The sequence below is a fragment of the Balaenoptera musculus genome, chromosome 4 (genome assembly GCF_009873245.2).
Source record: "Balaenoptera musculus isolate JJ_BM4_2016_0621 chromosome 4, mBalMus1.pri.v3, whole genome shotgun sequence".
Taxonomy (NCBI): Eukaryota; Metazoa; Chordata; class Mammalia; order Artiodactyla; family Balaenopteridae; genus Balaenoptera; species Balaenoptera musculus.
In genome coordinates, this window is record NC_045788.1 from 97,530,264 (window position 1) to 97,551,636 (window position 21,373).

Below are 21,373 nucleotides of genomic sequence, written 5' to 3' on the forward strand. Positions count from 1 at the left end.
TTAGAGATTACTTCTCTTATTGATGTGCAAAGCAATTAGGAGGCTAATTCTCATTTACAAGAAAAAGTATTTACACAACTAAATCTGCCCCCCTAGTAAAGGGTAACAGGCTTAATTCAGTCATATTTGGTCAGTTTCTTTTTTCTTCTCAGGTCTTTTTTATTTTGTTTTATTTTGTGTGCTTGTAGAAAAGAACAGATGAATTAAACCTGGTTCTAAAGTTCTATTTTTATACTTTGTCTTGAAAGTACAGCACAGAACATTAAATTTCTTTAATAAATATTTTCCCTGCCATATAAACTGATTAGTTTTAACTACTTTCGTTAAAACACAGGCATGCAGAAATGAGGAACAAGGAGGTTCTCTCAGGAAAAACACTGAAAAAAATAAGATTTCATCTGGCCTTCCCATCACCACTTGAAGAATTGTTTGGTAGTTACATCATCAGGAAATAAAATACTATCCTCTGAGGACCCCTACTCTTTACAAAGAGGAAAGAGAAGGTTTGAAGTCTAAATCACTCCCGGAGATGTCTCCAAAAAAAAAAAGAGAGACTGAGACTTCTGGCTTCCCTCTGCCGCCTTCTTCCCCAGCAACCAAAAAACAAATGTAACAAAAACGTATTTACTAAAGTATAAATAAGAATAACATGATGTGTATTTAAGGATCCCAAGCAATAACAGAAGCTTTAGAGCCCCACAGGGAGAAAAGTTACAAGCGGATCAACCCTGACCCCCAATGACTCGATTAGCCCGGCAGGAGGGCGCCAGCGTCCCCGGCCCGCCGCCCATTCCCCTCCGCGGGGAGCCGGGACCGACGGTGCGTTCACACGGTCCGAGCGTCGGCGGAGCCGGGGCGCGATGCAGCGCCGCCGCCGCGGATCTGGCTGTCACCGGCGCCCCCGCCGCCCGCGCCGCACACGCGGAGCGCCTTATAAGGCAGCGCAGTGACGTAACGCCCATAGGCCGGGCGCGCTCGGCGCCCCGCTCGCATTGTTCGGGCGACTCCCGGAGCGCGCACAGCCCACTCGCAGCGCCGCGCGACTGCGGCCCCCGCCCGGCCCCCGCCCGGCCCCGGCGCAGGCGACTCAGGTAAGCCCGGGAGAGCCGCTCAGCTCCAGCAAGGGGATTGCTGTCTGAGAGCTAGGCAGTCTGTAGGTGGCTTTTAAAGTTATCAGCATCACGAACTGGACAGGTTTCGAAAAGCGCGTCCAATGAACTCTAGGTTCAAAACCTTTCCCAACTCACACAAAACTTGAAAAGTTTTCTCCGACAGAGGAAACAGATTTGGGATTTAATTTTAAATGTAGAGAGGTGAGGGATGACTATATATTACAGACGCCTTCCAAGTAAGCTATACATGGTATCCTGCCTGTATTGAGAAATCTTTGGGGAAAGGGTGGGGAGAGTATATTGTACTACAACAACTCTATCTCCTGATCTTATCTCTCCTAGGACTCAAACTCCTTTAAGTCTTACAAGAGCACACTGCGAAACACTACCACAAGGTAGTGGATTTCTAACCCCCCCCCCCCAATGCCCTCCCTCTTTCGTAAATCTTCATATAAAAGACTAGAAAACCCCTGTTAGGAATACATCTTGTAATTAGGATGAATCTAACTTAAAAAGTAAAGCACTTTTTAAGCTTCAAAAAATCCTACAAACGCTATTCTGTCTTAAAAGCAAATGTTAATGAGTACAAGAAAGTAACTCACAGTTTTGAGTTCTTTTTACTTCAACTCCAGTCAGTGGGTAAATGACAAACTGCAATGCAAATTAAAGATAAAGCTAGTTCCTCTACAGTAACATGTTGGACAATAGTTTATTATGTAGAAATACTAATTTAAAAGGTAAAGCCTATACAAGAATTCTGTTAATCAGTGGCGTTTTGAACCATAATTCGTTACGTCTAAACCCTGAATAGACTATTGCTATAAACGAACCCTTACAGTATGATAATTGAACCACTGGCAGATGCCGAAAATCTACATATTTTACTTTACTTTTCAGAATAAAAATCAGCAGAGGAATTAAAAACAAAATATGCTATGTCAAATTTAAAACACTGGAATAGGAGATGAAAAAATGATTTATCACTCAAACTTTATTTGGTCTGAACATATGTTGTAAAACAAACTTAAGAAAAAAAATGTGTGAAAGAATTATTTCCCTTTTAAAATAGTCTCTATGTTTTACTTATCATTTGAAACATAGTTTTCTACTTGTTCAAAATTCGGGATATATCTGTATTTCTAGTAATTCCTGTGGTTGAGTTTTTTAAAGTATATGACATTAGTGCCTGTCATTTTTGCTTCACAGGAGTTTTGTTTTATTTGCTAATTTTGTTTGAAGCAATGCAAGGCTTTGGTTTTAGCATTCTAAAAGAAAAATTATATGTTACTTGGCCTGAGATAGGCTTATAAACTGCAGGTTAGTACTGAGAAGTAGCATTTCCTCAAAACTATTATTTCAAATCTAAGGAAGCCTACCATAATGAGAAGAGAGGGGGCAACACCCAGGTTACTGTGGAGAAGTACAGACTATGCAATAGAAAAGTTGTTTATTTGATATAGGCTGTAATTGGAAACTGAAAAAATTCCTGTCTTGGGAAAAAGGTATTCCACTCTTTTGAATCTAATAGAGGAGGAGGGAAACAGAAACCATCAATTATTGTTTCAGCTATACCCAAAGTACCATCTGTACCATAAACTACAGCTCAACTGTTGAAAATCATAACCTCTATCAAAGTCCTAACAGCTGTTTCCCAGAGTCTGCATTTTATTTTTGTAAAACAGGCAAGCATCAATTTTAAAACAAAATTGTAAGTGACACACTTCAACAGTCCACACTTTTTTCCATCTATTAACTTAAAGCATAGTTCAAAGAACAATCACCCATTAAAACCCCTTTTAAAACTGAAAGTTAAAAAAGATTTATTGTGGATACATTATCTCACAGTGGGCTTTCTTAGTGAGCATTTCTTAGTCCTTGGGATAATTTACATGATGGAAAAAATGTTTTGGATTGAATGAATGTGCATTTTTACATCTCCAGATAAAGCACATATTAATTTTATAATTAATAAATTCATTTACCTTTCTATGGTGATTAACCTTACCCGTTAAGCCTGGTATTTCTGTGATATTTTCCTATGTTGTGATGGAGTCTATAGTAACAGTCAATATGAAAATACAAATAAGCTTAGAGCTTCTCAATTTTCAAGTCCACTTGCAATTCCCATTAATCTGCTTTCTCAAAAGGCTGCTACCTCCAAAAAAGTGCCTCTGGTAATAATGGATTTTGAGGTAAAAAAGTGAAAATGGGGGAGAAGAACAAATTCCATTAATTGTTCTTAGGTCATGTTCTGTCTATATCTAGTGCTTCAGGGCAAAGTGAATGCTTTACAAGGTGAATAGAGAAAAAAAAAATACAGCCTCCTATTAAAGGGAAAAAGGAAGCGGGCAGGAAGAGAACTGTTTATAAAAGACTGGATATTGTAAAGTAATAATCAAAGGATGTTAAAGCATATTGGTCTCAACCTGCTTCAAGAACTGAGATCTGTTACCCCACACAGCCAGTCATACAGCCAGTCATTATCTTTGAAAAATCTAACACACCTTATCCTCTTGGGCATATCATTAATTTTAAATGATTCTTAGAGTTTTAGTTAATTCGCATTTGACTGTGAATTTAGCCTTCAATATAAACTGATTTAGTTTCGGTAAATTATGTTTAAATAAGGATTTAAAGATGAAGAGACTCTGCATATTCAGCAAGCAATCACAAACTTTCAAGAAATATCTCTATGGCTGCCTTTGCCATCACTAGGGCCACCAACTCAATCACTTATGTTTAATGTGTGCTGCAAAGACTTTTAGAAATTCCTCTGGCCAGTCAGTTTGTACTTCAAGTGTGAGGTACACTAATTCCTAGCAGATCATCACCAACACTGTTCTAAGCCCTCCTACATTCCTCTTCTTAAAAACAGAGTTGAGATTCTCTCTCCCTGGCCTTCTTCTGCACTAACATTACCTCTGACTGGGAAAGCTTTGGGCAAATAAAAGTGGGGAAGGCTCTCCAAGGAAAGTTGCTTGGTTCTTTTTCAGATATGAGAGAAGGACTCCCTTTTCATGCTTGTTCCATGAGATTCTAATTTAGCAGATTAGATAGGACAGCAGCAGTTTTCATTCTGAGCCCAAGAACAGAGGATAAAACATTAGCAGCATTTTTTCTCCAGTCTGACCATCCTCACATTCCTACGCCCTACTGGTTCCAAAATAAGATTAACTCTTAAAGATACAATTATAATTTTTTAATGACTAGCTTAGGAAATGATACATTTGTGTGTGTGGGGATGGGTGAGGAGGTACGTGCAGGAGTAAGTAGGTAAGTGTAGCCATCATTGGGACAGGTAGAGGTGCAAACACCTTGTTTCGGTTTATGGTAACTACTGATTCTAGCCTAGAGCACAGTCATCATCAGTAAAAGAGTGTATATTATGTCAGAATAGCAAACACTCAGTCCCACAGATGTGAGTTTGAGAAGTGCCTTGGTAAGTTCTTTATGGACAGTGGGATGCCCCAGGCCCCAGAGAGTGTACACACACACACGGACACAGACCTGACAGGGAATGTCCACAGAACTTTATAGCTGGAAGAGGCCCTGGAGGCCATCTGAGTCAAATGCCTCACCTTGCAGAAGAAACTGATGTCTACAGTGTGACTTACCTCAGTGACACAGAGCTACTCAAAGGCAGAGCCAGGGCCCCCTGCATTCTTAGGCTGTAGTCTTTGGTTTCTCCTTAAATTAATGGTAGGAAAAGATGAGAACAGAAGCCCCAGAAGAAGCCTTGGTACTGTAGGTGTTAATTTGGATATAAAACCCATTAAAAAAAAAGAAAGTAGAAAGGTTCAAAGTTCATGTTAATAAGTACAAGCAGTAAGAAGACAAAGGGAGAGGAGGGAGGTGAAAATCAATACAGTTCAACCAGGCTACAATGGAAGGGAGGTGATAAAGGGAGGACAAAGAAAACAAATAATAAATATACTTAAAGGTCCTCTGGGCGGCAAAGCTCACTCTGCCTAAAAGCTGAGAGGTGCCCTGCAAAGAGTGTATGCTCTATAGTTATAGTTAAAGCCATTTACGTCTGATCCACTAACTTGACAAGTGACCTCTTCGCAGCATCTTCCAACTATAAGCATTCTGCATTCCCTAGACCTCCCCAGCTAGTAGGTTCCCTTTCAAAACTCAGTGACTCAGTGCCTTTAAAACAACCCTCCCAAAAACTTTAGAGGAAGTCACTGTGGGCTATAAGCTCCTGGAGATACTTACCTGCTTTACTTTCCTTCATACCATGCATTGCTACATGACATTAAATTATACATTAACTGCTTGTTTATTGTCTGTCTCCTGGACTGTAAACTCCTTGAGGGTCAGTTTTGCTACCAACTTTATCCCTAGCACCTGGAAAAAGACCTAGCTATAGTTAGTAGGTATGTCACCAGGCCAGGAAGGGTACTGGATAAATATATGAACAAATTACACCCTGGAAGCTTCTTATTTGGTAAGAAAAGAGTATTTCTGGAAACAGTGGGTTAGGAGGGGCCCTTCTCTAGATTTTGTTCAGGAGCTCAAAACAAAGTCTCTGCCACTATTTGAAGTAACCACATAGAATTGACATATAAAACACAAAAAACCAGAAAAACAAATTAGGCTCAGATGAAGTCGAGGCAGTGAAATCTGCTTTACTATACAGTATGTGTTGTGTAGGCAGACTTCAAGTCAGATGCTTCTCTGTCTACCCACCTCCATCTACCTCACTTTAATGTCCTCCCAAAATAATGACAATAAGATGGTGAAAGAGTACCAGGTGAACTGCCCGGGGCAAGGAATGGAGGGGAAGCAAAATATGAAAGAGCAGAGTGGCAGTGTTTTTGTCCTGAATGAAGGGTATTCCCCTGTTTTTTCCCTAATTTCTGTGCCTCAGCTGAACGCCTGGGAATTGCACTCATGGGGTCCAAACAGTTTGTCCTTGCAATCACTAGAAATTAGCAGATTGTCCTTTCCCAAGTATATCTTTGATTCCAAAGTTTCTGTGGGTAGTCAATTCATCTGCCAGGTTTTACAGAAAAGGAATAATTTTTCTATAGTTTTCAAAGTTAGGTAACGCCAGTGTCAACCTGTGAAGCCAGCCTAGGGCTTGTAACTCCTTATCAGCACCAAACATTAACTGAGTGTCTACCAGACACTGTGCTATAAGTACAAGGCAGGACAACAAGCCCAGCAACTAAGTTCTCCACACACCACACCATGTCCCTAACACAGCTACACCTACTGTGTTGATGACAAGGGCTAAGATCATCAGCAGCTCTTGCACAGTGGTTTCAATCATTGATCACTGTCCTGTTCAGGCTCTTTTTTAATGAACTGATAAAGCAAGATAGATAATACAGGTCAGCTGTACATAAAAATAAAGATAAACAATGTGGGACTGTTTTTTTAAAAAAATACAACGCAAATGTAGTCAGTCTCCAAGCTTGTTTACTAGTGACACTAAATTGATATGGACAAATAGTGTTACCTCAATGCTAAGACTAAAGAGTAGGAATAATGGTTCGTAAATCAAGTTCTACTCTTCTTGGCTCTGCCATCCATTCTCTGCGTAAGCCTCCTATAGCCTTGGCTTCCATTAACCTAAAAAACAGGAACACTGTCATCCACTGTAAGTATCTCTCAATGTTGGGTAAGGATAGAATAGTGCACAATAACCCCTGAGGGAACTCTGATCACGTAGAGTCAAAGACTATATAAAAATATAAGCTACTGATCCTATCATTAGAGAGACAAGTCAGCTAAAGAAAATGGGAAGAATGTGAGGAAAAAGTCCACTCTTAAGCCAGAGGCAAAATTCACATAACTATAGCCCTTGAGCCTGTGAGAGCTCCAAATCATCCTACCAAGAGCAGCCGCAAAGATGAGCTCAGAAAAAAAAAAAAAAAAAAAAAAAAAAAGATGAGCTCAGACCTTCAAGATGGGTGACTCTGACAGGAGTAAATCTGCCAGATTTATCGTATCTCATGGCCCACCAGTCTTGGAACAAAAGTTTAAAGGTGAACTAAATTTTCTCTCTCTTTTTAAAATTCTCTTTTAAGTGAATCAAAACAAAACAAATCTCTGAGCAGAAATTATAAGAGGAATGTAAAATATTCATCACATTTGGTCTGACAAGACTTAAGTGACTGCCGTTGTACATTGAAGAAAGGATGGAGCTGCTTAGCCTAAGAGCTTGGGGAGCGCATGGGAAAGTTCCTTCCTGCTGAAGACAAATGGCCTGCAGTGAGATACTGTGCAAGTCCCTTAGCCTTGGCTTGTTAGTCAGTTAATTGGGAATGGCAGAGGAGGTGAATCACTCTGTGGAGTTCTGTATAAAGTAATCCTTTGCTGCAAATGAGAAGATTATCTGTTCTTTAAAAATAATATCAATTCATTTATTATCAAGAGAATTAAACACTCTTTTTATTAAAAGAAACACATTATGTTTGAGGTTCAGTATTATCATACAACTGCCTATATGGGGCAGACTGAGGTCTTTTAGATAAAGATGAGAACAACTTTGTTAAATGACTGGGGTTCTACTCATCTCCCCTAAAATTATGCCTCACAAGAGTCTTCTCATAAAGTTCACTGGGCTGAGCAAGGATGCAAAGAATCACAGGGTAAGTTAAGATTCTCTGGCTAGTTTACCCCCATCTGGACTTATTTAAATTTGTCTCCAGGTGAATTCACTTCACTGAATGGTTCTCCCTCCTCAAAAGTGACAAGAACAGGAGGAACAAAACTCTACTTCTCCTTCTTCAGCTCTCATAATAATTAGAGTAAATTCTGAGAACTGTAGGCATCATTCAGCCTAAGAGGGAGTTATGTTCCCTAAGAAATGGGTCTTCTCACCTCTCAATCATTTGGTCATCAAGTATGTACCAGTTCAGACCATGTGGAGGATACAGAGGTATCAGATTCTTTAAGGAGGTTATAGTTAGTTCAAGAGCAAAACTGATATAACAAATTAGAAAGTGGTATAAAACAATAGAGAGTATTTGTGTCACAAAACTGTAAGGGCTGTGGGAACTCGAAAGGGGAACCAGCCAGGGTTAGACAAGTTAGGGAACAATCATGGAAAAGATGGAAAGTGAAATGTAAATGTAGCATTCCAAAAAATGATGGCAGATTTATCCCTTGGAAGTCTACTGTGAGAAGGGAATCTGAGGGAAAAAGAGAAAGAAGGCTTGATCCAGCATCAGAACACCCAAAGTCTGATTTTAAATTCCATTATTTGGCCTTTAGGACAACCTGGACTTCCACAGTTATTTCAGTCCTTAAAGTGAAGATTAAAAGTGATGATAAAGCAGTTGGCACAATGCAGGACCCACAGCAGACACTCAGTAAATGGAATCTACTGCTCTTCTAGATATTAAGCCAGTCTGCCCCTAAGAATGATGCTCCATCATCATCTGGTGCTATTGGGTTCCTCCAGGCTGAGGCACAAGGGGCTGTCTCAGGGCCAAAGAGGAGGTGCTTTGTAGGATGCAGTCCCAAAGAACTCATGTTTAAGCTTATTGGAGAGTTAAGAACTCAGGATTAAGCTTATTGGAGAAAATCCATGTCTCTAGTACTTAACTTCAGCCACTCTGAAAAGTGAGGTTATCCTTTATCCTGATTTCCCTGCTAGAAAGGAATCCCTCCTATGAGAAACCCACATGAGCTTTCCTAAAGAAGTCTTAGTCAACTGAAATAAAAAACAAGTTACTGAGCAAAGGACCAAGGAGAGCAAAAGGCTTAAAAGCTGGCCTGGAATCTCCCTGTTTTACCTGGAAAGTCCTACCATGCTGGAGAGGCACACATATAAAACAAATAGGTGAGACAAATCTTACAACATGGGCTAAATAGCTTATATTAGATCCTAGCCACAGACAATGAAGATTTCCTTTCAGAAACTACTAGTCAAATACTTCTTCCTAGGTGTTCATTTTTCAGTTTAATTATACTTTCAATTTAGCATAACATTTTAAGTGTCAGACACTCAAAAGATTTACTTCTGTACTTTTACAGCACACTTATAATCTTGAACTACAACAAATGCTTGACATATAAAGAACCAAAAATAAATCTGAATCCCATGAAATTCCAATGAAGGTTCCTGTATAGTTATGAACCACTGAGACTTGACGAGTCATAAAATCTCTTCTGATAGAATGGAATATACATTCTTGACATGTGAATTTGTATATAGTGCTATATAGGAAAGAGGGAGGGAAAGGGACTTTAAAGGTTGGTAGTGGTTTTTATCCTCTGGAACTGAGATTTGAGGATCATTAAAGGCTTTGTAAACCTTAGAGACAGAATTGTATTGCTTTCCCCATGTTGCAGCTGAGGTAACAGGTAGATGAGGCAAGGGTCATAGAGTTAAGTCCAACGGCAGATTTGGTCCAACATTCCCTGTCCATTGAATACATGGCTCTTCTGAAAGTGGCTTTTCTGTGCTTGAGAATCGGGGTTTTGCTTTTTTTCTTTGTTTTTAGCTGTGAATGAGTAAACTTTAAAAGTGAGGGAGACTGAAGTCAGTGCTTTTTCAACAACGCTTTTTTTCAACTACTGCAAACGTGAAATAGTTTGCCCTCTCTCAAAATTCAAATCTTAAAATTAATTAAAATTCAAAAGTAAGATATGGTCAGGGCAAAAATGGATGGGTATTCATATAGCACATACACAAGGTATACTATATAGCCTTTTCATCAATTTTTTTCCAAACAGAATTTCTCATACCGATAAACGTAACTAAATGGGTAAAACTTTTGCGCAGGGACAAAAGCAGCTGCAGACAGGCCCAGGGCCAAGGGAAGTAAAGTATTAAGTCACTGCTCTCACCACTAGCAGGACTGTTTCAGACCACTGTAACATCTTAAGATGGAATTGCCCCTAACTACACAAGCTAAATATTCTCTAGAACACATTCATCTTAGAAGAACCCAACTTAGAGAGAGAAAATAGGATCAAACTCTGTGTTCATGCTTTCTATCTTCTCAGTGCTCAGAAGTGGCAGAAAAGGAAAATGTAACCTAAATGCTCTGAACTGTTTGTTAGGGAAAATTAAACAAGGCTAGGTGACCAAAATAATTTTAATTTTTAAAATGTATGCAAGAGGACATGCAAAGACCACAAGAAAAATGGTCAGTTACATTCCAACAGATTTTAGAATAAAACTTTCCCGCCTATCTGTAATTAAATTTTACATATGGCCCAAACTCTAGTTCTCCAAAACATCATTTAGGAGACAGAAACCAATCACCCTCAGGAACTAGGAAAAGTGAGTATGGGTGGATGGAGGATGTTCACTGTGGTTCAGGATCTCACTGTTTGCTCAGCAGGCAGTCAGGCCAAACATCAACCTTCATCTTCCAACTGCCTCGACCTCCAGATACTGTTTAATGGTATTAAATGTTCTACTTCCTTTGCCCTCCTTATTTACTGATTTGCTATAGCTGAAATGGAAGGGGAAAAAGAAGGAAGTTCTCTAGGGATCAAAATGTTTCGCATTTTATGCTCTTTGGACTCCTATCTAGCCTGTTTCTCATGGCAAGTTGTGTGACTTCAGTAGTCACAATAAAACATAAAACATAAGCCTCTGTTGTTGTGGTTTCTAAGTTTCTGAAGTCTAAATTTCCCACTAACAAGTTAGGAAACGTTTGGTTTCCCAAGCATACCATGTTAGCCGCTGCCTCTGTGCAGGCAGCCAGACGACAGGGAGGTGAAAACCAGTGAACTCATCTACTCTGGCACATGATTGCTCCCTGCTTTGGCCTTTTATGTTAAATCTACAAACTGAACACCAGTGAATTAAAGTATGAAGGCCAAATAAAAGAGTTAAGCCTTTTTTAAAAAAAGACTTACAGGAACTAGGGGCTTAAAAAAATTTTTTTTTTCTTTTGGCTCAGAGTAAGATTTGGAAAAGGATATATTCTTTGTAACTTTTTAAAAAAGAAAGAATAAAAGAAAGAAAAACAACCTACCAAAGAATAAGTGTTAAGAGAAAGGAATTATACTAATCCTCCAAAATATCTATTTGCAATATCTGAATGAAAATAACCTGTGATCTGGGAAGAGAAAAAAAAGGATGAAAGGAGATAAAAAACAAAATTGTGTAGCTACATCAGAATGCTTTTCTAAAGAATCTATTTCTGTTTTCCTCAATCCACTAAGATACAAAAGGAACATCTAAATATAAATGGATTTTGCAATAAGAAATACATACAAATATTCTTAATAAAACACATACAACACACACTTTTAAGGGTATACAGCATTATGCCCTTGAAGTCTGTCTGAGAAAAGGCTGCCTGCTAAAAATACTTTCCGAGAACTTTAAGTTCCTTGAAATGTTCTACGGAAATGGTATTTATGACAAACCCACCTCCTCTAGGGAACATGAGATGTTATTACTGGCAAAGTCACAATTTTTTAAACCATCCAAAAATAATCATGAATTTATGCCAAATGACTAAACTTGTTTTATTATTACAGTGATTAAGAGAATATTTGCTAATATCTCATGATCAAGCTTAAAGTAGCCATGAACCTACAGAAAATACAGTGTCAAAACAGCGGATTGCAAGTGGTAGTGATTTTCTGTGCCTTTCACAGGCAGAATATTACAACACACAAATTCACTGGAGAGGATGGTATATGAGATATATGAGGTAGAAGGTGTGGATGTATGTCATGGTGGTGAGAAACTGCTTTTCTGTAAAATGAGAATAATAATACAGTTAAGTCCCCTACATACGAACGAGTTCTGTTCCGAGAGCTTGTTCATAAATCCAGGTGGTTCATAAGTCCAACAAAGTTAGCCTAGGTAGCCAACTAACACAATCGGCTATATAGTACTGTACTGTAATAGATTGTAATACTTTTCACACAAATAATATGTACATAAAAAACATAAAAAATAAAGAAAACATTTTTAATCTTACAGTACAGTACCTTGAAAAGTACAGTAGTACAGCACAACAGCTGGCATGTAGGGGCTGGCATCGAGTGAACAGGCAAGAAGAGTTACTGACTGGATGAGGGAGAGGAGGTGGGTGATGGTAGAGCTGAAGGATCATCAGCAATAGGAGAAGGAGGGCAAGCTGCAATTTCACTCATGCCTGACACTGATGGAATGCACATTCATGTCTTTGAAAGTTTGCAACTTGAAGGTTCATATGTCGGGGACTTGCTGTACTTGCTTCTTATGACTGTTTCCGGGACTAGCATGGTACATGGCATATAATAATTCCTCAATAAATGATAACTGTTATTCAATGACTATAGAGGAAAGGAACTATTGAATACTTACAGTCATCCTTCAGTATCCAAGGGGGATTGGTTCCAGGACTCCCACAGATACCAAAATCCACAGATGCTCAAGTCTCTCATGTAAAATGATATAGTACAGTCAGCCCTCCCTATCTATGGGTTCTGCATCTGAAGATACAGAGGGTGACTGTACTATGTGTCTTTTGCTTACAGTCACACACTTATACCCTAACATGGTACCTAGTTCAAAAGTAGAATAGGTATTTGTTCAAATATTTAACAAATACTTATTGACTACCAAGCAAATACTGGGCACTGTTCTTGAGCTAGAAATCTAGCACTGAATAAAACAGACAACTGCTTGACCCGTCACTGAATAAAACACACACACACACACACACACACACAACACACCCACCCCTACCTCCCTACTCACATGAAGTTTACATTCTAGTAGGAGAGACAGCCAATGATCAAGTAAGTAAAATATAGTATGCCAGGTGGTACTACATGAACTAGGGGAGAGAGTCCAGTGGCTCCCTGGGAAGGCAGCCAGTACAAAAGCCACAGGCCCTGCTGTGTTCAAGGAGCAACAGGGAAACTGGTATGACTGGAGCAGACTGAGCAAAGGTAGGAGGGGTCAGGGAGTCAATGGGATAGGGACCTAGAGTGCAGGAATGAATGAACAAATTGATACTAAAAGCATGAGATGGGAGAAAGAGGAAACTCTTCTGAGGTCAGTACTCTGTCTGGGCTTTCTAGCATGTAGACTGGTTAAGCTAAAAGAACACATGCTTTGTAGACAGTGAATTTTTATTCTGGTTTGGTTATTTGTGCTATTTGGTAGTTATTTAACCTCTCTAAATTTTAGTTTTTTGGTCCTTACCCTCATCTGTAAAATAGGAATAATACTTACCTCATCAGGTTGTTTTAAGGATTAAGTAAGATCAAGTGGCACAGAGTAGACCCTCAGTATGCTTGTTTCTTTTTCACTATAAACTAAATCCCACACTGATAGCAACTGGGAACTGGAGTCTGTGATCTGGTACCAGGGCTACCATAACAATGGTATTATTTAGTCTTCCTGGGCTTCAGTTTCTTAACTAAGAAAATGCAGATGCTACACACACACATTATAAAAACAGATATACATCAGTTAAGGTGTTGTTATAAAATTATAATCAAATAACATTACTATTACAATTTATCTTAATATTAAAAATTCAAAACAGCAAAAGTATATGACTCCTGTTTCTCTATGTTACTTCATCTCAAAAATCCTGTAAATTTTAATTATTTAAGCATGAAGTTGTAAAGATTTATTTAGCAGCCATGTTAACTTTTATTCCCTTTTCCTGTCCCTGCTTAAGAACACTGATCTAATAGAAAGATCTCTGGGACTTCCTTGGCGGTCCAGCGGTTAAGACTTCGCCTTCCAATGCAGGGGGTGTGGGTTCGATCCCTGGTCGGGGAGCTAAGATCCCACATGCCTTGAGGCCAAAAAACCAGAAAACATAAAACAGAACCAATATTGTAACAAATTCAATAAAGACTTTAAAAAACGGTCCACATCAAAAAAATCTTAAAAAAAAAAAATCTCCAAGAAAACGTTTCACGGCAAAAATCAAGGTGAAGGATAAAGAGAGTTTATAGTAAGCTATTTTTTGTATAAAAAAGGGAGAGACTAAGAATCTTTATTTGTATTTGCTTATTTACTCATAAAGACACTATAGAAGTACATGTAAGAAACTAGTATCAGTGGTTATAGGTTGGGGAAGAGGAACTGGCACATGAAGGATGAGGTAGGACCCTATACCTTTTAATATACGTATTTGGAGACGTATATATTTAGGAATGCTAATCTGAAATCCAAGACTGAAATTCAGACTTTCTTGAAGAGTTAAAACTGAGCAAAGTAAACTGTGTATAATTAAAAAGTTAAGTATACAACAGTATGAAAACCTCAAATAACTTTTCTCAGATAATTTGGGTATCCCTCAACCTGTTATTTGTATTTTTTTCTGAAATGTTCAAAAAACATTATAAAATATCCTCAATAGTCTTCTCCACATTTTCCACTATGGAAACTAAGCCCAGCAGTAGCACATACAGAAAGAGACTGCATCCGTCAGCCCACCCCACCTCTGAGTCCCCAGGCAGACAAGTCTAGGAGCATATTATCTCAGCAGAGAACGTTACTGCACGTTTACACGCAAGGAACAAAGAACAGGAGAAAGAGGAGCAGAACATCAAAGAGGCTTTGGGAGAATCAGCTATTAGTATCCGTTGTGATATGCTGGCATTTCACTGGATAATACACATTCAAAGCACGTTCTCTTCCAGGAAGGGAGAAGAGCTGTGGCGTAGATCTGTGAACAAAAGAGGAATGGGAAGTACTGATCCCAAATATATTTGAGCAGCAAACAGTGAAGAGTTATGAATGTCAGAGACAACTAACACAAAGAGAGCTAACAGAAGTTTTCCAAAAAATCAACTATGCCCTAAAGTGGTGGTTACAACCAGAGGCGACATTTCCCCCCCAGGTTTTCCGCAATGTTGGGAGACATTGTTTGATTGTCACAACACAGCTGGGGGTACTGAGTTACTTCTGGCATCTAGTGGGTAGAGGCCAGGGGTGCTGCTAAGCACCCTGCAATGCACAGGGCAGTCCGCACACCAAGGAGTCATCCAGCCCAGGATGTCAGTACTGCCGAAGCCGAGAAACCCGGGCCTACCAATGATAATCAGTATAGCAAACCATGTGCATGGCTGAAAAGATCCATGAATGGCCTGAAGATAGATCACAGTAAATAGATTATGGAGTAATATCTTTCATTCTAGTGTGAATTCGGACTCTGTCTCTCCCAGGTGACCATTACATGAGGCATCCCATTGTGGCTGAGATGTTCTTCTATACTGTCATCATCGGTACAGTTTCCTACTTCTAGTGGTAACTGATATGTATTGTGCCAGGCAGTATGCTAGGAGCTTTTGTATAGATTATTTTACTTGATCCTTGGAACAGCACTATTATGAGGGAGGTTCCAGTATTATCCCCATTCTACAGATGAAGAAAATGAGATTTGTAGAGGTTAAATTGCTTGCTCAGTCACACTAGGTAGAGTGGGGAAGCCAAGACTCAGGTCTGAAAATTGAACTCCAAAATCTGAATTTCTCCCCCAGCACTACCCTGCCCCCCACAGTATTCTATTGCCTCTTTCCCATTTGTGCCTCGGTGCTGGTGAGCGTACTTGCTCCCTGTCAGTCATCCTGCCTGGCCCTTGTCACCCAGTCACCTGCACTGTTTACTGCCATCTACTGCTGGGGCAGCAGGGAATAGGCAGTAGAGAGGACATCATTCCTATCCTAAAGAAGGCTACCATGGTGGAGCAAACAAATATGATACAGAAGAACACAGATCACAAAGAGTACCAAGTCAACCACAGAGAGGGGGAGGAAGGAATGGAAAGAATGATAAACAGTCAAAATGTTAGGAACCTGGGAACAAGCCCAATATCATCATTACCATCCACTTAAACTTAAAGGCGGCTCTGCATGCCATGTACAAGGCAAGGTGCTCTCAGGAATATAGGAGCACACTCAATCTGTGACAATCCAAGGTACCACATGCTGGGTGGCTTTTTGAATACTTCTCCCAGGCAGCCGGGGAAGGCACCATGTCTGTGGGAGGCCTAGGTAGGCCTTGATGGATCAGGGAGATGAAACTTCCAGTCTGCCGAGGACCTGAAGTCTCAATCTGTTGAAAGACAGGCTAGTTTTTTTTCCTTTGTTTGTTTTTTTTGGTGTAGTAGCAATCAAAATGGAAAGTCTGGAAAAGAAAAAAATGTTAAAACACTGATCTGAGGGGTCAGAGTGGGGAGGCGGGGAGAAGAACATGAAAAGAAAAGTGAGTAGGCTCTTTAGTGTAGTAGTATACTCACAGTAATTTTTTTTTTTAAGTTTCTTCATGATAGCTATAATATATTCAAAGCAAGGAATCTATTTCAGTAAATGGCAAAAAGACAAATCGATCTGAGTAGATACTTTTTAATACGAAAAATTAAAATGGGGGATGAGGAAGCATAAGCTTAGTGGTATTCAATGAACATCCATCATCCAATAGTTCTTTCTAGAAAGTTCCTTAACTGACAATACAGCACTGAAGAAGTAACAACATATAATTCAGGCTCTAAGTAATTATCGTGGTCCAAATTTACACATGCTGTCCTTATTGTCACTCCCTTGTTAGTTCTGATTTCCTCTCCTGGGCCTAGACTGAGCACCTTTTTAAGTCTCCACCTGGCCCTTTGATTGGAGTGTGCAGAGTCTCCTAGCCCAGATTCCATGGTCTCAAAATGAAAATATTCTCCTTGTAGCCTTACTCCCCAAGCTCAGTGCCTGTGAGCTCTTAGACTGACCTTTTTCTAGTTCTGAAACCTTGCCTTTCAGCAGTTTTTCTTTCTAGGAGACGCTTTATCTCAGTTTCTTTGCTCTTTTTCCTTTTTTTTTTTTAAATTAATTGATTAATTTATTTTTGGCTGTGTTGGATCTTTGTTTCTGTGCGAGGGCTTTCTCTAGTTGCGGCAAGTGGGGGCCACTCTTCATCGCGGTGCGCGGGCCTCTCACTATCGCGGCCTCTCTTGTTGCGGAGCACAGGCTCCAGACGCGCAGGCTCAGTAGTTGTGGCTCACGGGCCTAGTTGCTCCGCGGCATGTGGGATCTTCCCAGACCAGGGCTCGAACCCGTGTCCCCTGCATTGGCAGGCAGATTCTCAACCGCTGCGCCACCAGGGAAGCCCTTCCTTCTTTTTAAAAAAAGATTTGTACCAATCCTGGTCCCTCTGCTCAATCTGAGAATTTCATAAGCTCCTCTTAGGATCCTTAGGTTTCTCTGCTAAAAGCTCCCAACCTCCTTATAATTAGTAGGTCATTGATGATCTGCATCTTATTAATTCACTTCCTCTGACCCCTGGGGAGCCAAACAAGATTGTTCAGATGTTGAAGAGTTCTGATTCACCCCCATTTTTACTGTATATTCCTCTGACACCAGCTAAAGCCTTCTCCATCACTTCATGCCCTAATTCTTGTTTCAAACAGTGAAGGAAAACAGCAACCCAGTTTTCTGGATCTGGACCCATTTATGGTGTCTCTAAATGATCTCAATGATGATGACAGTATCTTCAGTAACAAGGACATAAAGCAGACACAGATTTATACTCATACTTGGCTAGCAGATGCCAAAAAAAGTGTTACTGTTCTTCTAGATCTTGCTGACCAAGTCAAATGAATCAAGCATTACATTATGACTATGGTATGCTGTAGCTGTAATTTTTTAAAAAAAACCTTTAACTTGTGAGAGAAATAAAAGGAAGCAGCATACATAGAATAAAAAAGACTAGTCATAGCTATTTTTATGAGTGCTCCTAAAAATTAGACTAAACAGTGAAAAGTCCCATTGAAAAAGCAGAGAGTAGAGCAAGGAAACATAAATTACAGGCTTGATTACCAAAAACCTATCTCAACCTAAGGAAGCTTTCTAACAAATTCCATGTAATTACTCTGCAAACTGCTTAGAATTCTGTGGTTATTTAACCATAAACATGGCTGCTATCAATGCAATGCAACAATTAAAATTACATATTAGATAAAAATTGCTTAAAGATATATAGTGGGATATCATTATAATCAGACTATCAAAGTCTAGCCATGAGAGCAGATATAAAAATGAATAAAGCATTGTATGTAGTTTTCTGCTTATTAATTAACATGTTAAATCAAGAAGAAAAAGTAATGTATTAAACTAGTGCTGGAAGAATGAAAGCAAATATAGGAATTGAGGCCCATCGAGGTGAAGTTACACAGTTAGGACTAGAATGAGAGATACACTATTTCATATATCTTAAGAAAAGACCAAACAGGACTTGGTATCATCACACTGTTTGGTTGTTGATGGGAAACTATTATAAGTTATGACCAGAGTAAGGTCTGCAAGTATACAGGCAGGTTTTAACAGAAAAAGGTAAACTGATAAATAACAGGCACAGTACTTTGCACATAGTAGGTGCTCACTGTAATTGCCTCATAAAAGTCTGAAATGAATTAAATGTCTGCCGACCTGCACAGCACTGTGAATGAACCCATTTAAGAACCAGGTCACTCAGTGGTTTCCATGCCCTTATTTCAAATTGTGGTTTCAAACAAAACACGATGTCTTATGGAGGCAGTTTTGTCACTTAGGATTTTTCTAAAAACTACGAAAGAGGCATTTGAAGGCAGGGAATCTTCCATCTATCTATGATGGGGAGCAACTAGTTTTATTAACAACGTAAACACTAAAGCAGTGAGTAGGCCAGTGAATCTGGGGACTTCATCAGTATGAAGTGAAGGGCTCACTCAGTAACAGCCTGAAGAAGGTGACAGCCTAAATCAGAGACTTTTCCAGAGAAAGACATATTTGCCATTTATGCTTCAACTGTCTATCCTCAAGATGAACAGTGATTCTCAAACTATGGCCCCTTTCAAGAGGTCTATGAGGTCAAAGCTATTTTCATAATAACGCTATCTTTTTCATTCATTCCCTCACAAGCATAAAAGGAGTTTTCCAAAGGCTACATGACATGTGGTGACGTCATTGCTCTTACAGCTGATGGAATGTGTGAAACAGATTTGAGAATCCAGCTGCCTTCAATTAAGCCAGGCATTAGAGTTTGCAGAAATATAAAACAGCCCTTCCCACTAAGTTATTGGGTTAGAAAAAGTTATTTTTCATAAAAACATCTTATTTATGTTAACATATAGTGGGTTTATTATTTTTAATGAATAAACATATAAATACTTTAAAATATCTTGGTCTGAATCTCTAATACTATAAATACTGATAGACATAACCCACATCATCAAAAGCTCTTTAGAGCCCTCAATGATTTTTTTAAGAGCATAAAGGAATCATGAGACCAAAAAGTTTGAGAACCACTACTCTGGAGGCTTTACTGAGTTGCACTGAAATTATCTGCTCATTCTTTCCCAAAAGCCTACAAACTCTGGAGAACAGGAAACCTCCCTGTTCATCTCAGTATAGCCCCAGTATTATATTCTTTGTTGTTTGCAAATTAAATGAACAAAAGTGTTGCCATATTCATAACATCAGAAACTTTAAATTCAAGATCCACATAGTAAATACAGTGGGTATTTGTCCTCTAAAAGATGACAGGTGAGAAACTAAGCTGACTCTGAAGTTGTTCACTACTTATAGGTTGATTTCTATAGCTACCAGAAACAACACAATGCCATTAATGGCCTGTGGTTTTATTGCTTGATAATCATGCTAAGCTTATTTATATGGGCCGGTTGTATGAAAAACTGGGAACGGATCTGGAAAAGTAGAAACATAATTGATGTGTTAGGGTGGTCAGACCATAGGTGAATATTTCCTTTTCAGTTTCATTGTTGTTGATGTAATGTTGCTTGTGTAATAAACAAACATATTTGTCCAGTAGAGCTCTGGCTCTGAGGAAAAAATAAAAAGGACCACTCCTTTGTTTGCAGAGATGAAATAACCAAAGGAGAGTGGGGGGCTAGGATGTGGACATTTACCACCCATCTCCCTTCTCCTCAAACAAGCAAGCACATACAGTTCTAATGCAGGGATCCGAAGAAGGAAGAACAGTCTCAGTTCTTTCCAGAGGCCAGTGTACTTGGAGAACACCAACGGGAAAACCATTTACACCTAATTTTCTTAAATACCTAAAACCAGGCACATGGTAAACACCAGAGCACCTTCTTTTAAAAATGAATAAAATTAGTTAGGACAATACTACAGTATTTCCCACAGGAAAATGTTCATTCATTCATTCAAAAAGCCATTCATGTGGTACCTTCTACATGTAAGGGCTTTGTAGTAGACAATATAGAAGACACAAATGAATCAGACATGTGTCCTGTTCTTAAGAAGCTTATATTTTAATAGTGTTGATTGTAATGTACATAAATAAAACACAAATCAAAAGTGATGAGAATTATATATAAGTTATTATGGGTATGACTGGCATTATAGCATTTAGACACACCATCTGTTTCATTATGTGTGTTATATGATGCATATTACTAACAGTGTCTTACTCAGAGGAGATAAAATACAGTCACACATGTGTGCTGACGTGTGTGTAAATAAAAACTGAAAAGATGCTCTGAATGTATACTTTGTAATAAGGAACCAGCATTATGATTAGTACCAAAGAATGCTCAAGATGACATACGTGATTATTTTTGAAAAAACAAGGAGCTGGCATTGCATAGAATAATAGTGATAAACTACAGTAAGTTATGACAGTTCCGAGCCATAATAGAAACTTTAAAGAAGAGCTGTTATAAGCCACTGCTGTAAGCCAGTTTGGATTTAACTACCTCACATTTGTGTACATAAAACCAGCTTCTACAACCTGTTTTTATTGGACAGGATTCAGTGAATGTTCCTATAATCCTCTCATGTCAGTACTTGAACATGAATATGAGTACTCCAAGACAGTATTCTTCAAACTGGAGTACACATACTCTTGTGGGTACACAAAGAATTTCCAGAGGTATAAGCATGGAGAGCTTTAAGGGAATCAATGTCTACATCCGCAATTCACACACATGCTTTCTGCCAGAAGAAAAGTGCTTGTGCTCTACAAGTTTCCTTTTCTAACAACCCTTTCAAAAGAGTCTTCTTCTTACTTAACAAAGTCTTACCAAATTAATGTAAGATCTTCTTACATTGTATCTTCCTGGGTTGGAAACCCCTCTGGGGCACAGACAAAGGGACAACTCTAGAAATACTCCTGATAGAGTCCCATGAGAGCAGAGCAGCAGCAGCTTCAGAACCAACCACTGGATGGATATAGGCAAATAACAGTGCCTGTTATTTCATCTGGGGACAACTCAGGGTAATAAGTTTTTTGTTTTTGTTTTTTTAAATTTTTATTTATTTATTTGTTTTTTGGCTGCCTTGGGTCTTCGTTGCTGTGCGTGGGCTTTCTCTATGTT

General features: G+C 39.1%; 2 protein-coding genes across 8 annotated transcripts in view; one reads left to right on the forward strand and one right to left on the reverse strand.

The window, feature by feature from the left end:
* Positions 1-21,373, reverse strand: part of CMSS1 (cms1 ribosomal small subunit homolog) — a 392,970-nt gene that overhangs the window by 335,227 nt on the left and 36,370 nt on the right. The gene's annotated exons all lie outside the window — the stretch shown is intronic.
* Positions 1-21,373, forward strand: part of FILIP1L (filamin A interacting protein 1 like) — a 303,845-nt gene that overhangs the window by 253,544 nt on the left and 28,928 nt on the right. The window contains exon 1 of one of the 7 annotated variants that reach the window (XM_036849945.1): positions 969-1,091. The exons of the other annotated variants lie outside the window; for them this stretch is intronic. The gene's annotated coding sequence lies outside the window, so the exon portion shown is untranslated. Of the gene's footprint in view, positions 1-968; positions 1,092-21,373 lie in introns of those variants that run through there. 7 annotated transcript variants of the gene reach the window in all.